Source organism: Leucopleurus acutus (genome assembly GCF_964270905.1).
Source record: "Leucopleurus acutus genome assembly, chromosome: 8".
Lineage (NCBI taxonomy): Eukaryota > Metazoa > Chordata > Mammalia > Artiodactyla > Delphinidae > Leucopleurus > Leucopleurus acutus.
Window position 1 is genome coordinate 95,592,694 of NC_139151.1, and position 20,385 is coordinate 95,613,078.

At 41.3% G+C, this 20,385-nt stretch overlaps 1 protein-coding gene across 1 annotated transcript in view; it reads right to left on the reverse strand.

Annotated features, from left to right (window-relative positions):
* PHF21A (PHD finger protein 21A) overlaps positions 1–10,714 on the reverse strand; it is a 189,663-nt gene extending 178,949 nt beyond the window's left edge. Inside the window, exon 1 of the mRNA XM_082845639.1 lies at positions 10,179–10,714. The gene's annotated coding sequence lies outside the window, so the exon portion shown is untranslated. The remainder of the gene's footprint in view (positions 1–10,178) is intronic.
* Positions 10,715–20,385: the final 9,671 nt, after the last annotated feature.

Consider the following 20,385-nt stretch of genomic DNA (forward strand, 5'->3'; position numbering starts at 1 on the left):
ATCCTCAGAATATTGCTGTGAGGATTAAAATTAAATGAGATCCTTTATGTAAAAAAGCTTAGTACTAAACATAATAAACACTCAGCAAATGTTAATTATTATTAATAATATTATAATAGATAACTTTAAAATACAAAAACTGTTCACAACTTGCCAAATATTTAAAGTCTTATACCTATGCCATTTCTCTAAGAACAAATATGTATATTTGTGTATGTTTGTATATTAACACATAAAAATATTTTTCAATATAAAAACCCATAATTGCAACTTTTCATTACTGTAACACACCAGTACATTTGTGATATTTTTATATATATGATATATACACACAAAGGCATCAGCGCACGTTGTCAAGAACTACACTGTGAACACATGCTAAGAACTTGTCTGTTGGCCATGGTGGGAAGGTGGGGGGATCTAGATCACCAATTATGATTCTAACTCATATATTTAAATTTTTTTAAATATTAACATTGTTAACACAACATAGAGAAATATCTTAAAATCCAGGCATCTATTAGTGATTAAAAACTCAATTTATATGTATTGATACTTCTTTAGTCTATAAAGTACATTCATGAGTATTATCTCATCTAATCCTTTTAGCAACATAGTGAAGCAGGCTTTTACCATTATCCCCATTTTACTACAGTACTGGGAAAACTAAAGCCCAGCTAGGATGAATTTCTCAAATGCATAGCTAGTGACAGGACTGATCTTAAAGCCAGGTCCTCTGACACCATCACAACCATTTCATTTACATTGGTCTCAGACACTTCATTAAAAAAAAGACAGAAAACTGTGCTCAATAATTTAGGTGTGTCAGAGAACTCTACAGATAATTATGCATGGCTGCCCAGTTTTACTCTCCTTGTTTCCTCTCCTTATATCTAACTATAGTATTTCAGGAATCACACAAGTGTGCACACCATAAAATGTAGAACAGAATTCATCCAAACTTCCTGTACTGGGCAATTAATACCAGAGACCATTTTCTCCCTTACATTTAGCCCTTTGAATTTAACATCTTTGTAACCACTGATTAATTTCATTTTAATATTACATCTTGAAAAGACGAGTTAACATGAAGTAAATAAAACCATTCATAATGTGGAAGAATATCAGACCAGACACCATAAATTTATGACACAGCTAAAGAATCTATCTCATGTCTAGTATGCAAACATTAACAAGTTTCAGTTCACGTTTGTGAGGAAAAAAAGGTTAGTATTATTATAGTGGAATGGGTTGTTGTATAAACAAGTACTTAAATAATTACTACTAAAGGCAGAGTTTTCTTAAATAAACACAGCAGCCCTCAGTAATAACATTTGAGGAACTCTGCTAGAGTAGAGACTGGCGAAGCAGATAAGAAAGACACTTCCCTGATTCTACATACACTCTAAGGCACACAAACCACAACTTATGCGTACAGTTTTCAGTATTCCCAGGTGTCCCTTTCCCTTCTCAAAAAGCTAAAAGCCATGCAGATAAAAATATCCTTGAACAATCTCAAGAGCCTAAAAGAAGTTAGTGTCCTAAAAGAGAAAAATAATATAAAGACTTATGATTTCTTTGAACCTAACATTTTAAGTACAACCCACAGAACTGAAACTACATTTTCTTTCTGGGGCTGCTGCTCACTGGCCTCCAATACATCAATCCTATAACACTGTGAACTGTGGTGACAGACTGGTTCATGCTTCTAAACACAACAGAATTTTTCCAAGGTTACATACACTGTGACACGAGGAACATTTTTGCAGCATCTTATTTTCATTAGTCAACTAGTTTGGATGTTCTAACAGTGCAAACATTATTAACAAAGAAATTTTCATTATCTTTTGAACTCTCCAAAGTCAACCAAAGGCCATGGCACAGTGGCAAAGAGTATTGAATAGGCAGAGCTGAATCCTGGTGAAAATTCTGCTACTGGCTGGTTGTCTGACCTCAGGCATCTATCACTGAGGGAGAAACTGAGGTGCAAAGACATTTTAAGTACAGCAAAAAATTCCAGGGAATTGCCACATCATTACCATAGGCCAAAAATCTCAAGGCCTTGTTAGAACATCCTGGGTTTCTGATCAAGTAATAATGTAAAAAGAGAGTTAAAAATGTAAAGCATAATATTTTTTAAAATAACAATAACCACTACTACTACTACTATTGCTAACTCTATAAACATTTACTGAGCCTTCATTATGGGCCAGGAACTGTGCTAATCACTTTCACAGATTTTAACATTTAATCCCCGCAACAACACTGACAGTAGTTAATAAAGTGAAAGTATTAGAACCCTCAAAAGGACAGAAATTTTAAGTTTACAAATGAAAATATAAACAAATTATTAAAGAAACCTTCCCTTTTTCTCTACCTTCCAGCCTATACCTTTGAGTATTAAATTTACACTAAAATCACATTTATTTTCAGGAGTCTGTCTTCCATTTAAAGAATACTGAGATTCAAGATGTTGACAATCATTACAGAAGAATAAAAAACTCTGAGCTTAAATACTGGCACCAAAAATACCCTTCCGTCCAACTTTACTGAATAATTGTCCCCATTCAAAGAAAAGAGAACAGCATACATATCCGGCCCCACAATAACAGTCTTCTAATTCTAATGCCCACACTAGCAATCAGTTAATGCTGTAATTATAGGGACCTATATCGTCACAGACAAAAAAAATTTACAACTGCGAAGTCAAGTTTTGACTCTATATACATACGTACGCTATTTTACATGTAAATCTTACAGTAACTGACTTAAAAAAACAGCAAACTCATCTAAGGTAAACTAATACACTAGGGTGTTTCTGAAGACCCACTTTAGGATATCAGCAGCATAATAACCATGATATTAGCAATCAAACTTTACTTAGCAGAAAGTTCTTAGAGGCTTGGGAAGCTGTGTATAAAATGGAGTAGACAGGAGAGAAGGGTTCCCTGTACTGTTTAAATCAACTACAGGTCCCAGCATGCAATGCTCTATTCTGGAGTTAGGCAAAAACCGCAATGCATCTTGGGACTTGTAGTAAGTAAACCACTTCCCCCTATCACAGTAAGTTTCAAGAAACTGAACTATCTAGCACAATCTGACTAGATCTTACTATCAGGGCCTAGTCAAATCCAGATAAAATTTGGTTGTTCTCTGCCCTAGCAGAGATTCTTTAGCATATACTGGAAAAAGTATCAATTAACATTTAGATCAACATTTTCACGTTAGAAAAACCTTATACAGGATAAGCATATAAAAGAAATCCTTAAAAAGCAAAAAGATGCGTTACAATTTTTAAGTTATATTTAAAGACACAATTTTTAAAACAATTTTTTAAAGTCTGATCAGTTTCAAAGCTTTCTATTCCCCACCCCCCAAAAAAGTTTTGTTTTACCAGCTTTTCTCTTAACATTCTTTCAAGTTATGTTTTTATGAATAATTTTTCTTGAAGGAAATTCTCATAAGAAATCATTTCCCGTACTTTAATACTACCCATTAGGAAATGTATTCTTATAGCTATACACATACCACCATCACACACACACACAACAACAAAAAAACGAATAATACTTAAGTTCCTCTTTTGTCAAGTCCTTACTCAATATTTACCCCCTCCACTCCTCACCCTTCATTTCACACACACGTGTGAAAAGAACACTCAGGGGAAAAAATTCCATTTCTCTCATCCACTGACGTCTTCAAAAAAAAAAAAAAAATTTTGTTTTTAAGCAATCAATAACATGTCCAAACCCAAGTAGACAACTTTGAGCTGTAATTTATGTATGTAGTTTCTACACACACCCCTATTTTCTGCAAGACTGAAGGAGGAGGCTGGGAAAGAACTAAGTGCAATCTGCATCAGGAGGCCTAACACAGGTGGTGGGTTATTTTCAGGCAACAGCACCTTCACAAACATGCTGTGGAATACAGTCCAAGAAATTCCTAACAAGGAAAGATAAGCTGGCACACAAATTTAACATAATCCAGCTAAAAATCACCTGCAACACAAGCTACTACATTTCACCATAAAACTGACAGGCTACTATAGGATCTGAAGCTTCATCAATACAACATACTGTCCATAAGGCCAGAGATAGCAGTTGCCATGGTTACTATCACCCACTTTTATCAGGAAATTATTGTCATTAACTCTGAAGTTTTGGGTACTTATTTAAAATTTTAAAAAACAAAAGTTTAGGGTTCTGACTGTTAACTGAATAAAAGAATCAACTACTGTTTAATACCTAACTATGCTGCTTTAGAGATGCACATGGTTAACAATACTTTGATCTGCAGCAGAAAAAAATCAATTCCTTTCTGCTGCTCCTTCTCCTCAAGTACTGACAGTTTGTATTCTCAATGCAGCCAAAACAATAAAACAAAACCCATCTTTCTGGCTTCTGTGTTTAAGTTATTTTTCTCCCCTAGGCCCACAAACAGAGTCAAAATAAAGCCTAGATCATCAACCTGTTAGGCCCCATCCCTTTCCTAGTTCCAAATTACCGGTTCACTTTTTTGTCTACTTTAAAAAGCAGAAAAACATTTCCACAGATGATTCCAAAATATAGGAAAGAATAGTTTCCTTCAGCCGAGACCCGCTCACTATTTTGTATTTAGCAAGGGGGTGGGGGGTGTACAGTTTGCAGTGTATTGGAGGGAGAGAAGCAGAGAGGCATTCAAACTGCCAAACAAGTGTCCAGTGTAAGAAAGTTGCCTTAGAAAAGTCCAAAGGATGACTGAAACTCACATAATATTATCTCTAAAAGGGAAGAGTTCACCACCATCCCAGTTTAAGACTCAATTGATAGATAGACAAGCAATATAAAAGTTATTCTTAAAGGTCTATTTCAGCATTCTCACAAAAGATAACTGTTCAAAAATTCAGTACACAAATACGATGATATGAAAGCCTACAAAACAGTGTGGCCACATATACACACAAATATACAAAGAAGGAAACATATGCTATTTAAGAAATAATTATCTACAATACTTTTAATGCAGTGTTAATATATTACCTCTTTAAAAACAAAACAAAACAAAACACCACAAAGCAGCAAAAATACACACCTGGTAAAGTTAAAGTGATCAAAACACACTGCTATGCTCCTAAAGAATACTTAGGGCCTACAAAAAAAGCCCATATACAAAAGTTCTGAGAAGTCAACATAAATCATTAATATTTCCCATGACAAATTAATATGAAAATTCAAACAAGAAATCAGCTCTGAATATAGATATAAAGGAATTCTGTCAAAGGTCAGAGACCTAAAACTTTAATCCCTTCCTTTTCTCCCTTTCAATACTAATTAAATACAAAAGACTTTGGCAATAAAATACTAAGGATACAAAATTTAAAAGCACATTAATATAACCTTAATGTCAGTATTTCCTCAATAAAAGCTTTAGTATTCACCGTCTGCAGGATGAAAACGTTAATATTACCCTGAGAGGTTTCATTTTTATCTAAACAGTTAAATGTTTTTCTCACCCTTCACCGAAGCAAGTTTCTACATTTCATTTCTAATTGAGGTTATTTCATAAAGAGCAGCCAATTCTAAAATTTAGAGTACTCTATCTTTTGATATGCTCATAAACATAGGAACTCCCAATTATCTATATGTCATTTTACCTTAGTCCAAATAGGTGAGCAGAGTCTATTAAGAAGGCCAGAACTCAAAGTTCTGAGTTTTAAACTTCTGGGTTATTTTTACACAAAAAATATTTCAGTGCACTCCTCTAGATTTGAGTAGTCATTTCCTCACGCATCCCTCTAAATTAGAAAAACAAAAATGATACACACACGTACCTAATACTAATGCATACAAATATGTCTTTTTCACTTTGAAACAAGTTTGAAAGGTTTAGTTAGTAAGAATTTTTCAGAATGTTAGCAGGATCAGTCAAAACAATCAAAATATTAACCGTGACATCTGTTACTCTGTGTGTTAATAAGAGTCTATAGAAGAATCCGGGAACTTAAATAATCACTAAAATCAACTACTATCACATCAATGGTGAAATGAACAAAAACTTTAACAGGGAATACACATTTCACAGGATCTACAAAAGGAAAAATGATCTTTTTTTTGAATTAAGGGAAACTGCCTAGGCAGCATTTTTTAAACAAAGCTTCAAAACTGTAACAAAGAGCTTTTTGGTAACCACAGCAGTATTTAAAAAAAAATTCATAAAGTGTTCTGGGTGCACTTTTAATGCACTCATTTCCCAAATGATATGGAGAAAGTTAGTATTTTAAAGACAGAAGCTTCTGTCCATGTATTAATTAGCCACCTATCTCAACAACTTAACATCTGCATGGTTTCTGACAATTTACAAAGCACTTTCACATGTATTATCTCATTTGATCTTATTGAGAAAAAAGTACAGTATTATTCCTAAAAAACAAACAAAATTCAAGGCAGATTCATCAAATTTTCTACACATTCCCAAGTTTTTAAACTTTGACATAAAACTTTACAAGCCGCCACAGTAGCATGATATTTCCAGTGATAAATCAATTCACCTAACACTAACAGACTTTCAAAGGACATGTGCTATAAATGCTACAAAAATACTTTCATCTTTATGCAGTTATTGTTAAGTGTTACTAAGGGACATATCAGCAATGACCCATACCCACAGACAGAACTTTACTTCTAGCTCAAGAATCTCAGTCTTTGGAGGCCAACTCCAATACATCAACCATATGTATTTATAACGCTGAGTGCCTAAGAATTTATCTATTAGGATCACTGTCCATAGATTGGAGGAAAAAAACACAAGAAGTCTAAAAATTTTTCCATACAATATCTCCCTTTCCAATAGTTCAAGTACTCTATATCCCACTTGTATTAACATTATAGGGATGACCATAAAGCCTAAAGTCCCAAGTCATACCAACTACTTTTGTTTATAGCCATCCATTGCACATAATTCTTAAAAATGTGTTCAACACCCCACTCACCAATATGAGAATAACCCCTCTTCAAACTAAAATAATTCTAACAGCACTCTGTACCTCAGGGCAGCATCCTTAAGCTATCCACAATAAGCAATCTACTTTGTGTAATATTGTAAGCAGGTAAAAAGCAAATGGAACTTTTCAATAGACTTACTCAAAATCTTTCTGGAACTTTAAGGTGTTAATCCTGTTGCTTAGTTGATACTAAGCAGAGCTGTAATAAGTAGCAAGACCCTCAAAAGTCATAGATTTCCTTTATCTTGCTGCAGCACCTCCTGCTGGATAGCATTTAGAGTTCTTCATGTAAGCAGAAGAAGAGTATTTCTGACGCAGCTCTTTCCAGATGACTGAATGGGAAAAAGGATGGACCCTTCACAGCTAAAAGAAATAGGGCCCCATCCATCACTTATACCTCTTAAAAATAAAATCTGGCACAGGCAGGAGTCTTAATTTATTACTTTTCCAGTTCCATAAAGACCCGCCAGAGTTCAAAGTGCAACATGTTTAAATAAAGCTTGCAAAATTAGCTAAAAACTATGTTAAAAAGCCTTTAGAAGCACTCAAGGAAAAGACTATTAAGACCATCCAAGCAATGCCAGTCATATTGCAAATACTATTATGTTAAGACAAGCAAAAGTATGACATAAAGAAAAACACCTGGAATATTTTTAACATGTTAGCCAAAAGTTTGTGTTTTGCGAATTTTCTGCACTACTACTATGCTCTTCATTTAAGGATAGTTGTATATCTACAAAAGTTTTAAGTGCAGAAATTTTTTTCATAAACATGAGCATAACTGCACACAAAAATTTCCTCTTTGCCATCAAAAGATGTGTCCTGAGATTTTAAAGTGCATTCTTCAGACATTTTAAATGGCCCTTAATAAGCCAGTTTTGAGCCCACGATGTAGATTCCATATACAGAGACAGAAAAAAGAATAGAAAAGAACTTACCAAAATCAAAATGAATAATAGTATTTCCAGTAAAAATGTAGTAACAGTTTCCTACAATGCTGTGAAACCAAGTAAATTGTGAAACTTAAAAAAAGGGGGAGGGGGAGGGGGAGAGAGCTAGTCTTCAAAAACCAAAAGAAAATCTGACCTATTTATTTCCACTGCCCAAACTTGAGTGAACATCAGATGTAAACAAACAACATAAACACTGAAAAGTACACTCAGATGTCATAGCCCCAGTTTCAGTCCCCTTATCAGGCCCTCAATGAAGCTACAGACGTTGGTGAGTAACCTCTCTAAAAGGAGATATTCAAGCTCTGTGCCCTAAAGAACCCCTAAAAAGTGTGCCTATGAAAAGGTTTCCTAGAGTGCATAACTGCTTTAAAAAAAAATTTCATCAGCCCAAATTAATCTGTTTCTAATATTCAGCTATCAATTATTAATATATAAATGTTCTTCCTTCTCTAACGTCCTCACCTCAAGCATCTACATTCCTGACACCTACTATTAACAAAAATGCACAGCTCGCACCCCAGTTATGGGGCAAATCTTTGCAATCCAAAACACAGTCACAAAGTTCACTGTCAAGGCCAGTGCTGAGGCCCGCATACCCCCGGACCTTAACTCACATTTGAAATTCTAGAAAGCCATACTTGCAGAGACATCATTTAAAAACAACACAATGTGGACGTGAAAAGTAAGATCCTCTACTTCAAGACCTAAACAAAGAATATTTCAACATATGACCGGAATATGATGACACCAGATTCACCAATAAAAACAAAACCTGCCTACCATTAGCAGCCGTACCCCTCATCTCAAGAACTCAACTACTTAGAAATCACTCTCAGCACATCTGCACCCCACAACCGGCGTGTGGCCTTCTCCGGGGGTGCAAGTCACAAAGTTGAAAGGAGACATTCTTCCCCCGGTGCCCAATCTCGACATCAACCCCTCCCCTGACAGGGCCACCTTGCTGCTACCCACCATCGCGAACGTGGTCAGGGGAAAAAAAGAAATCCTAACAGCACCGCTCAGCAGAATAAAGAGACCAAAGAGAGGATGACGAGAAGTGTTGGGAACTGCGTGCACGACGGGGCTGGACCAAACGGAAAGAGTCCCACTCCGCGCGCCCCTCCCCCCGGCGGGGGCGCGGGCGGGGGAGGGGCGGCTGCGGCCCCTCTTGGAGCGGCCTGGCGGCCCCGGCCAGCGCAGGGTCCCGGGGGCGCCCCGCGGCCGCGGGATGCGGGGGCGAGTGCGGGAGGACCGGCCCCGGGGTGAGGGGTGCTGGCACACTCTCCGGAATAACAAGTTGCAGAAGAAGAAGAATAAGCGGAATTTCCCCAACGCTGCTCCGGCCACCCAAGACAAATGCACCAACACACACATACACACACACACACACACACGCACACACACACACTCGGGCCCGGCAGCGGCAGCAGCCGCAGCTTTTTTTTTTTTAAACCAGATCCCTCAGTCACCAAACAAGATGGTTTTCAAAAAAAAAAAAATTAAATAAATAACCATAATAAAAACTTCCCCCCGACATCATCCTGGGGGGAGGGGGTAGTGAAAGAGCCCTGGCGACCACCCCTGGGCGGAGGGAGAGCCCAAGGGGGCGGACGAGGCTCCGCGCCCCCCGCCCACGCCGGCGGCCCCCTCCCCGGCCCCCCGCCGGGACAATGTGACGCCCCCTCCCCGCCACCCCCGGTGCGCCGCCTCTGTCACCCGCTCCGGCCCAGCACTCAGCGCCCAGGCTCCCGAAGCTGCTCATAAACTTACTTCCAATTTATCCTGGGGAGGGGTGGAGGGCAGAGGGGAGGAAGGGGGAGACAAGGTTTTTCCATTGTCTTTTTTTTATGGGGGGAGGAATAGGAAGGGCACGCAGGGGGGCGCCCCGAAGGGGAAGTTATTGCTCAAATCTCAAGTTGACTGAGGGGGTCCTGCCGAGAACACCCCCCTTTCCCTCCTCCCTCCCACACACCCCTCCCCTCCCCCTCCCTCCCCCCAAAACAAACTCCAAGCAAGCAGACCCTGTACCTCCCAGAGACAAACACCAGAGACAAGACAGAGAGAGAGACAGAGAGAGAGAGAGAGAGACAGAAAGAGAGAGAGAGAGAGAGAGAGAGAGAGAGAGAGAGAGGAGGGAGGGGGGAGGGGGAAGGGGAAGGGGGGAGGGAGGGGAAACAGAGCTACTCCAGAAAAAAAAAGAGAGGAGAGTGAGGAGAAGAGAGAATGGAAAAGCTGGGATACTGCACCCTCCTGCTGCTGGCTGGCTGTCCCCCCTGGCAGCTGGAGGCAGGAACTCTGAGCAGGAGAAGCAGGAGGAGGAGGAGGAGGGAACTCTTCTTCATGGGGAGGGAGGGAAGAAGCTGGAGCTGCTGCTGCTGCTTCTGCTGCTGCTCTGGGCCTCTCGCACTTTTTAGATATTAGTGTGTTAAGATGGTAGGTTGTTCCCTTCTCCCTCCTCCTCCTCCTCCTCCTCTCCTCTTCTCCCCCTCTCTCTCTCACTCACTCTCTCTCTCTCCCTCTCTCTCTGGGCTGTTTCTTTCCTCCTCTTCCCCAGGCAAGGGGGGGTGGGGAGGAGGGGGTGGGGGGAGGAACTGGATCCTCCTCCTCCTCCAGGAGAGACACACAGGCCCCGGGCCGGAATGTGGGGGGAAAATCAGAGCAGCAGGAGAGAAACTGTGGGAGACAAACAAGCCCAACTCTTCATCCTCCTCCTCCTCCTCTCAGCAGCAGCAGCGAGCACCACCAGCCCATTCACCACCCGGCCCCGGGCCGCAGCACCTCCGCCGCCTCAGCCCGGGGATCCCTCCGCCCAGGCCCAGACACACTCGCCCGCGCGGGAGCCCGCCGCGCGGCCCCGCCGGCCCGCCGCCGCCGTGCGCGCCCCCGCCGCTCCCGAGAGCCGGGCGAGAGGGACTGGGGCTGGGAAAGCGGGGACGAGGGCGGGGGGAGAGGAGGCGCCGGGGTAGAGGGGAACGGCGGGGAGGGAGGGGGCCGCCGGGCGGAGTTGTACGGCGGCCGGCCCAGGCCCCCGCGCCTCCTCCCATGGCTTCACAGGGCGCGCGGTCCCCCCCAGGGGAGACGGGGCGGCGGCGGGAGGGGCGGTGGGGGCCCGCGGCGGCGCTCGGGCGGGCGGACTACTTGACGTGTCGGTGCGGCGAATTTATTTCACTTTGCCTAAGGAACGGGGTGTGCTGCGGTCCCCATTGCCTAGGGAAAAAACCCGGATGTAAAGTGAGTGAAACTAAACTAGAGTGAAGTAGGGCAGCAGCAGCCAAACTCCAGTGCAGCGGCGGCGGCGGTGATGGGGCTGAACAAGGAGCGGCGGCGGCCAAACTCCGGGGCCGCCGCAATGATGGGCCCCGTGCAGCGCTGCAGCTCGGCACCCGTGTAGCTGCAGCCGAGGCGAGGCCGGAGCCCGCTGCGGCCCCCCCAACTCAGCGGCCCGAGCCCAACTCCCCCTCCCGTCGCAGGAGCTGCACAGGGGCTCCGGAGCGGCCCCAACTCCCTCCAGTGCAACAGCAGTTGGAAGGGGGGAAATAAAGCCGCGAGGGCAGGGACGGAGAGAAGCGATGGGGAAGCACTGCAATGGGAGAGCGTGGTCCAGGCAACAGGAGAAAGATGCAACCTCAAGTCGAATGCAACATGCAATCCCCGGCCGCCGCTCGCCCGCTCCCTCCCCTCGCCACCCCGCCCCCTTTCCAAATAACTACCCTTGAACCACTTTATTAGCCGTACTTAGTCCCACACTCGCTTCGGGGAGGGGCGGGGGACGGGATCCTTCGCTCACCTTTATTTATTGCTGCTTTCTCCCCCCTCTCCATGTTTTTTATTCCTAAGTTCTTTTGTTCTAAGGGGGATGATGGCATTTACTTTTCTGCTTTGTGTAGCAGGGCAGTCGCTGGGAATCAGCCACGTATAATCCGGCGGTTTGTCATATTTTATTAGTGAAAGTATTTTATGCCTATTCTACCTCCAAGGACTGTAACATGGAGAACTGCAGGGAGGAAAAAAACATCAGAAGAATTCTTGTTTTGAGAGATTTCTTGGCGGGGCGGGGAGGGCTTTTTATTTATTTATTTATTTTTCCCCCTGCAGGGGGGTTATTTAGATTTTCAAATCGATAGTTTTCAACTTAGAGCTGAATGTTTTTGTATGGAAATACTACTAGATTCTAAAACAACCCCCAACCACAATAAAGAAAAAAAAGTCCAAAATCTTAGATTAAAAAAAAATCCCTGCTGGACAGTGATATTATCTGTTCTGTGTAGCACGCTGGACTTAACGTACTGTTGGCCTCCGAATGTTAAATAACAATAAGCCCGAACCTCAACTGAATACAAATGGGGGGTGGGGGTGGTTTTGTTTTTAAGGCTCAGCACTTTTGTAGCATCTGCCACTACGCATTTTCCAGGCATTGATTAGCCATGCAACTCCCATAGACATGAAGTCCAGTTTTTGCAGATAAAGAGCAACAGTGGTGAGATGATCTGCCCAAAGTCAAAGTGAGTCAATGACAGAACCAGAAATAGCCTTGGGCTCTATTTGTTACTAGTCACATCTTTTCCATTAAATACTAATTCCTCCAAGAAATAAACAGTATTTAAAAATAAATAGACGTTCTTTACCTTGTTATGTATTTCCACCAGAGGTGCTTTGAGATCCTTGGACATGCAGGCATTTTCTTACTTCTGTGACCTGCAAAATTAAGTTTCGTTTCTCAAGAGAAAGCAATTTTTTAAATTTTTGATTTCTTAAAGCTAAAAACTAAATAAAAGTACGGGCTTTATTTTATATGTGTAGGCCATTTAGTACCCTGAGCTTTACATTTAAAAAAAATTCACAGCAGAGAAAGTGTGTAAGAGTTTGAGATCGAAAATGAAAATCCCTATAAATGATTCAAGAAGCCTGGTTGAAAAAAAAAAGAAGAAGAAGCCTGGATGGATGAACTCATAATGTTGTGAAACTAAACCCATAACACAGTCAGTATGAATAAAGGAAGGACTGCTCAGGTAGTAAGACGCAGCTTTACAATCTAGAGATAACTCTAGTGTATCTAAAAGATGAGTGAAGGCAGAGGCCTTTCAAGCAGGACCCACTAGGCACTGGGCCATAATCTAATGGTGTCATTTCAAATCAGCCCAGGCTGTCAAAATTTTTTCAGAGCAAGACTACTTTAGTGTTCTTGCTGGGGGAAAAAAAAAAAAAGAAAGAAAAAAAACTTTAAAATGTTTCAAAATTTCATAGAAAAAACTCAGAAACTCAAATTGTGCCTGAATATGTAAATGCTATAGAACAGGAGTCAGCAGACTTTCTTCTGTAGTAACCTGGATAGGAAATATCTAGACTTTGCAGACCATACCGTCTCTCTCACAACTTCTCAACTCTATGCAGTAGTAACACAGAAGCAGCCATAGAAAATATATAAACAAATGAGCCCGGCTGTGTTCTAGTAAAGCCTTTATTTATGGGCCCTGACATTTGAATTCTATGTACTTTTCATGTGTCAGAAAATATTCCTCTTTTTTCACCCATTAAAAGAAACGTTAAAACTTTCTTAGCTCATGGGCCTCAAAAAACCAGGGGGTAGGCAGGATTGGGCCCATGGGCTGTCGTTTATCAACCCAACTTTTGACGATGAAAGCCCCTGAACTTCTTGTACTAGAAGGTGCTTGGTTACTAAGATGTTTGAATAGCAGTCAGAAATCAGTGTCATGCAAACTCATGTTTTAGATATTTACACGTAATTAAAATAGTATAACCAAATAATTGTCTAATACTCATATAACTATCAATCTCTATGAAAAAGAATTCTCTAGCTTGTGGTTCATTGTTGGACCACGTTTGCATTTACATACCCTTCCTCACTCTAAGATGGTGAAGAGCAGTGGAACCAAGTAGCCGTGGATTCCCACACCCAAGAAGTATCACTCCTTCTCAGCTAAGGCACTTTAGGCAAATTACTTAACCTTTCAGAGCCTTAGTTTTCCTATCTTGTAAAATGCAGCTATTAATACCTACTTTGTAGGGCTGTTGAGAAAATTGAATGAAATAATTCACGGAAGGTGCTTAGCACAGTGTCTGGCACACGGAACCACATAACATATCTTTTCCTGTGCCTTCAAATTCATTTTCTGAGTTAATGTAACTAGAGAAGGTGAACACGTCGAGTCCCAATACCTGGTCAGTGCAGATGTAGCATATGGCATCCAAGGAGTCTCGGGGTGACTTAAGGTTGTGATATATTTCTGTGGGTCTTTCTCAAGCTCATAGTGTGCCTGACATGGGGCACTCACTAGGCACTCACTAGCTGTGTGGCCTTAGACAAACATTTAGGCCTCCTGAACCCTGGTGTTTCTCATACATAAAATACATATAATACTCTGTAGGATTTTTGAAAAGGCTAACTGGCATAAATGCTAAAGAAAAAAGATAACAGTATAAGTTAGTGAAGATCCCAGAAATAAGCTGAGAATTCAAAGTTCACCATCAGAATCTCCTTTGAAGTAAACTGTTCAACTTTCAGACGTGAATGACGTAATAATAATAGCAGGTGCACAATGACTTAGAGTTTGTTCTCCGACCACCTAGTTACCCTCCAGAAAGCATTTAGTAGTCATCAAAACCCTGTTGAGCAAAGTTGTAAATCTCAAATTTTATTAAATATTGGAGTACAGTTTTAAATTTTTATATAAGCAGTCAAACCTTTCAGTGTTTTCCTATATATTCCTCCCTTCTGTCCCATGCTTCAAGAGGTCATTCAAAGTCCAAGATTAGGGCTTCCCTGGTGGCGCAGTGATTGAGAGTCCGCCTGTCGATGCAGGGGACACGGGTTCGTGCCCTGGTCTGGGAAGATCCCACATGCCGCGGAGCAGCTGGGCCCGTGAGCCATGGCCACTGAGCCTGTGCGTCCGCAGGCTCCGCAACCGGAGAGGCCACAACAGTGAGAGGCCCATGTACCGCAAAAAAAACAAAAAACAAAGTCCAAGATTAGAAAAATACCTACAATTTTCTTCTTGTATTTTTATGGTTTCTATATTTTACATTTACTGTGTGTGTGTGTGTGTGTGTGTGTGTGTGTGTGTGTGTGTGTAGGTTAGGAGGTAGGAATCTAAATAACTTTTGTTGGACAGAAAATATTTAATTAATATAGGGATTCTATTGGAGAATGTAAAATGTCATTCAAAATAACAAAACAGCTATCTCCCTATAAGGACTATCAGTCTAATGCAGAGATACTGTAAATATAGGAGAAATATAACAGAGGCATTATATATTGTAGTATCATAGGGAAGCATTATATATTAGAGAATAAAGAAGTTTCTTCTGCATTTTCTTATTTTATAGTTTTGTAGTAACATAGTACATGCCATACCCTAGATATTAAGGTTTTGGTACCTGTATTTGCATATGATTGTCTCTGATATTCTGGAATTCGACAGTATTTCAAACAACATAATGACCCGGCCCCCCAAACAACTACCGGAACAGCTTTCTCATCCAGTCCCCCCCACCCGCCACCTGTCCTTCACACTGTCCTTTTTTCTACTCCAGGCTGAAAACTAACCCCATTGTCTCTTAAAAGGTCACTCTAAAGAAGATTTGAACACTGTCTGAAAACCTGAGGGTCCTGCCTCTTCACTGAGGCAGGGAGGTAACTATTGGAGTTTTTTTTCCAATTCTTACTGGGCTGGAATAAATGAAAACCTGGCTTGTACCAACAAAATACTTAAATAAGGAGAGGAGACATATCAGTGTGATTTTTAAAGAATTATGACAGAAAATCCCCAGTGACTAGCAGAAGTTGAATGTATGTTCTTTCTCCCCTCTGTCTCAATGGTTTCTGATCTTTTAAAAATCTCTTTAACTGTCTTGTGTGTGCTTTTGTGGTAAGCTGAAATCATCATTGGAAATGGGTCAGATATAACTGGTAACTAAATAAATACTGGTGGATAAGCAGTCAACCCTCTCGAGAGTATTTTTTTTATTTATTTATTTTATTTTGGGCTGCGTTGGGTCTTATTTGTGGCACTCAGGCTTCTCGTTTCAGCGCGAGGGCTTCTCTCTCATTGTGGTGCATGGGCCCAGCAGCGGCTGCACACCAGCTCCAGAGCGTGTGGGCTCTGTAGTTGCGGCACGCAGGCTCCCTAATTGCGGCTCACGGGCTTAGCTGCCCCGCGGCATGTGGGACCTTAGTTCACCAACCAGGGATCAAACCCATGTCCCCTGCATTGGAAGGCGGATGCTTAACCACCGGACCACCAGGCAAGTCCCTCGAGAGTACTTTTCAATTTCCCTACTTTGTCATAATCACCAAGGTCAATTTAATCCTAAGCAACTTCAGGTGTATGTGTTTAGTAGCACTGACTAGACCAGGGCTCTTCAATGTCGCGCTATTGACATTTGGGGCCAGATAAGGTTTTGTCGTGGGGGCTTTGTAGGATATTTAGCAGTGTCCCTGGTCTCTACCCACTAGATGCCAATAGCACCCTCCCCTCACGGTTGTGACAACCAAAAATATCTCCAGACATTGCCACAAGTCCCTTAGGTGTGTATGGGGCAGGGAGGAGGGTAAAATTGCACCAGGTGGGGGATGGGAAGGTAGCGGATGGGGGATTTCAGGTGGTCAGGGTTGATCACCACTAAACAGATAGACGGATAAATGGATAGATGTAGGTGTGTATTTGCATATGTGTGACTCTGCCCTCCACATGTGTGACGCTGCAGATCCCAATTCCTTTTCCAAAAAGTAACGGAGGTGGATCAGGGGGCCTAGGCTGGATCTGTTGGTAAAAACTAAAATGGTTTCAATTAGAGCTGTAGAAATGTCTGCGCTAAAGCTGCTGAGCTGCTAAAAGTATCACAGGGAGATCCTCCAAGACTGGGGATGTGGAAAGAACTTTATCATCTTGTTATTTGTGCCTTTAGTTTATCTATTATCAACATAAATAAATTGTATTGTGGGCCTTGAGCAAGGATGTTATCTAGTGGAAGGCATTCCCAGATTTGGAGTGTGAAAACCTGAGCTTGGGTCTGGGCTCTGCAAATGTCTAGCTAATCACTTTATCTCTCTGGGCCTATTTCCTTGTCCAAAATGGGTAAAACAATAATACTTAATCCACTGGGTTGTTGTGAAGGTCCAAGCTGTTCATGAGAAGTAGCAGGGCTTATTCTTGAGGAATTAGGAACATTGAAATCATACAGTCCTGGGTTGACCTTGGGTAGATGATACACTATTGTAAGCCACAGTTTCCTTGTGTGCAAAATATAGAAATAATCATATGACTTCATAGAGTTGTCACAGAGGTTAAATAATTTACAGGTGCTGGATAAATATTATTATTGGTCTTTGGTGAACTGCATCACATTGCACAAATACATATCATTTTATTGTTATTTCTTTTCTGTGAACACTGAAACCTGAAAATCTGAAGAACTAATTAATACATCTATACAAGTGAAACCCTATTATAAATATGTTACAACCCAAATTCCAAACAAGTGAAAGCAGCGTTAAATTGTAGTGTGCAACCTTTCATTTTCCAAGTTAAATCAGTTAGGGCACAAGTTTGTTGCAATGACGTAAGGTTCTCCTCCCCTTATTGAAATAATGTTCTAATAAGTTTTCTACAACCTCTGTATCACATAAAACCCATGGGGTCAAGCACAGCATGCCCAGCTAGCACAATGTACGTTCATCCTGAATATTGAAATCTGACTACGTGCTGCTGCAAAATTCACCTTCCCCAAAAGCATTGGCAAATTGCGTTGCAGTCCTAAAATGGGGGTGCAGGGAGGTATCTGAGGGTATCTTTTATATAAACTGTTTAACTAAAGTATAACATTCATACAGAGAAGCGTACAAATCACATCAGGAATTTTCACAAAACGAACACACCTATGTAATCATTGAGTGTTTTTAAAGGTCTGAGAATTCTGTCATAAACATGTGTTTTATCATTAGGGGTGTAAAGAAAAAGGTTGTCATGAATTTGGAAGAAAGCAGTGGAGATTTCCTAGAGGAGATAGCAACTGCCTTTGCTGTCCAAATGTGATTTTGAATTATCACGTGGCAGTTTTGCAAAATGATCAGTTGGATCAGATGGCCAAAGCCATATCACCATTTACCACTTGCTATATGATTCTGGACAATTAACTTCAAGTTCCTCAGTCTTCTCATCTGTTAAATGGGGATAAGAATAGAATTGTTATTAGGATTAAATGAAATAACGCTGGTAAAGGTTTGGATGAGTTCCGGCACATAAACTCTCAATAAATGTAAATTATTATCTATTTAGGATGATGCCCCTTGGGACAATAGGAAAGAAGTTACAGAGGTCTCAAGAATTCTTTTAGAAAAAAAGGGAAATTTTGCACAGAAGGGGAGTTGGATCAAAATAGCTAAGGGGTGCTATCACTGAGCCCCAGGACCAGCAGGGAGGGTTGGTCTGTGGGAAAGCCTGCAGAATTAAGCCTGAGACAAAGCAGAGTACCTGGAGTTGGCAGGCAGGGTGCTGAACCAAGGAGCTGTAAAGATAGTGCGGTTCTGAACAGAAAGCCACAGGGGTGTGCCTGGCATCCAAACAGGACATGACCTGATTTTTTGGAAACCAGAGTAAGGTCTAGGAGTGATTGTTTGTTTGATGTGGGCCTATAGAGAGGAACGAGAGAAGAAGCAGCCACAGGAATCATAATCCCAGGGGTCAGATCCTTGAAAGCCCTGTCCACTGAAGGAAGGGGACTTATTTAGGGCTTTCTCCACGGCTAGGAGACTGGAGCAACTTAGAGTTTAGGAATGACCTCAAATGTATCTGGCCTGGCATTTCTTCACACTGAAATACGATGGAAGGATGCACTTGAATCGACCTGGATCCTGAATAGAGAAAGATATACTACTAAAGAAGAAAAGAAAGGAGGCAGTCTGAGTCTCAGAACCCAGACATGGCAGAGAAATCTGCCCCTCTGAATGACGGCAACAAGGAGTTACCCCAAATCCAGCCAGCAGCCTGATTTGTCACAGCTGGACCTTAGAGTGTCCTTATTTCTTCTTCATTATCTCAATCTTGCAAATGGCTTATCATCTCTCTAAGGGTCTTTGAAAGGAGGCGATTTGGTTTCTTTTTCCTTGATTGGTTGTAGGAGATGCATCAGAGTGTAAGATTCAGCAGGACAATTTTGGTGAATAAATGTGACCCACTGTGCTCATTTTGAGGAAACATCTGTCACTGATGGATAAAGAGTATGAAATACCCAAGTCAGGGATGGCAAATCTGTGGCCTGTGGGTTACCAGAGGTCTGAACTTGGCCTCAGAATCCTTCTCAACACAGTGCATCAGCCATTCCCAACTATTTGGAGCTTGCTCAAGATAGAAATCCATCTTGTCATAGCAGGACTTACCCCTCATCCCTTGTTATAATTAATGCACCCATCCTAACCACTTCTCCCAAAGCCCAACACATAGGGTATCAGATATGTAATTTGCTTGGCTTCAACCTTGCATATTTAAATTAAGCCCTTGATAGGTAACAATTGCCTATTTAGGGACCTGTTCTCATATTTCTGAGTTTATAACTGATTTATGACCTATAAATAGTCACATCAACCTAATTGCTGAATAATTTATATACTGAGGTCATGATCTCTGGATGAACCTGATACCCATTAGTGTTAAACTCAACATCTGTGTGCATCCGAGCTAGACACACAGAGAACCATACCCCAAAGTGGTGGCAGTGGAAAAGCAGAAGACCTAGACTTTATTCTCTCCTTTTACGTCCAGCCAATGTACTTTCCTTTTAGTTTCATCCCTAAAATGGGAATTTCCCCACGGGTGGCAATGCTAAGAAAACTACTCAAATAATAAATGTTTTTAAGGCTCGCAGAACTCAAAAACTTTGGACTCAAAGCATTATGTCTATAGATGTCTATTGATGAAAGCTTTATTACTCCCCCAGGGCTAAACAGAGGTTGAACATTTGTGTTTTACACTTTGTTGCATGAATAAGCCAAATCTCTTCCACACTATGATGTTGATGAGATGGGAGAGAGGTTGTTCCCAGCTTTGGGGTACAGTCCTCTGTTGTTCCCATCTGTAAAATGGACACGCCATACTGCTCATGTTCCTCTCTTTGCCTGCAGAGAACTGATGAGATAGAAATTGCAAAAGACTGAGTTTACTGAAAACTAGTGCTGAAAATGAAAGACAGAGGAATTCATTAAATTTTAATTTTAATTTAAAATAACACTACTTCTACCATCCCAGCATCTGGGTGGGTGAATGAAACTAGAGGTAGTAGTGGGTTAGCAACTTTGGGCTAAGAATTTCACTGGTGGATAGGGAGATAACACAGAGAAGTAGGGACCAGAAACAGCAATATGTGCTCCTAACTCATTGAGAGTGAGAATTAAAAAACAAGAAGCATTTTCCAATAGCCACTTGGGGACTTTTGACTCCA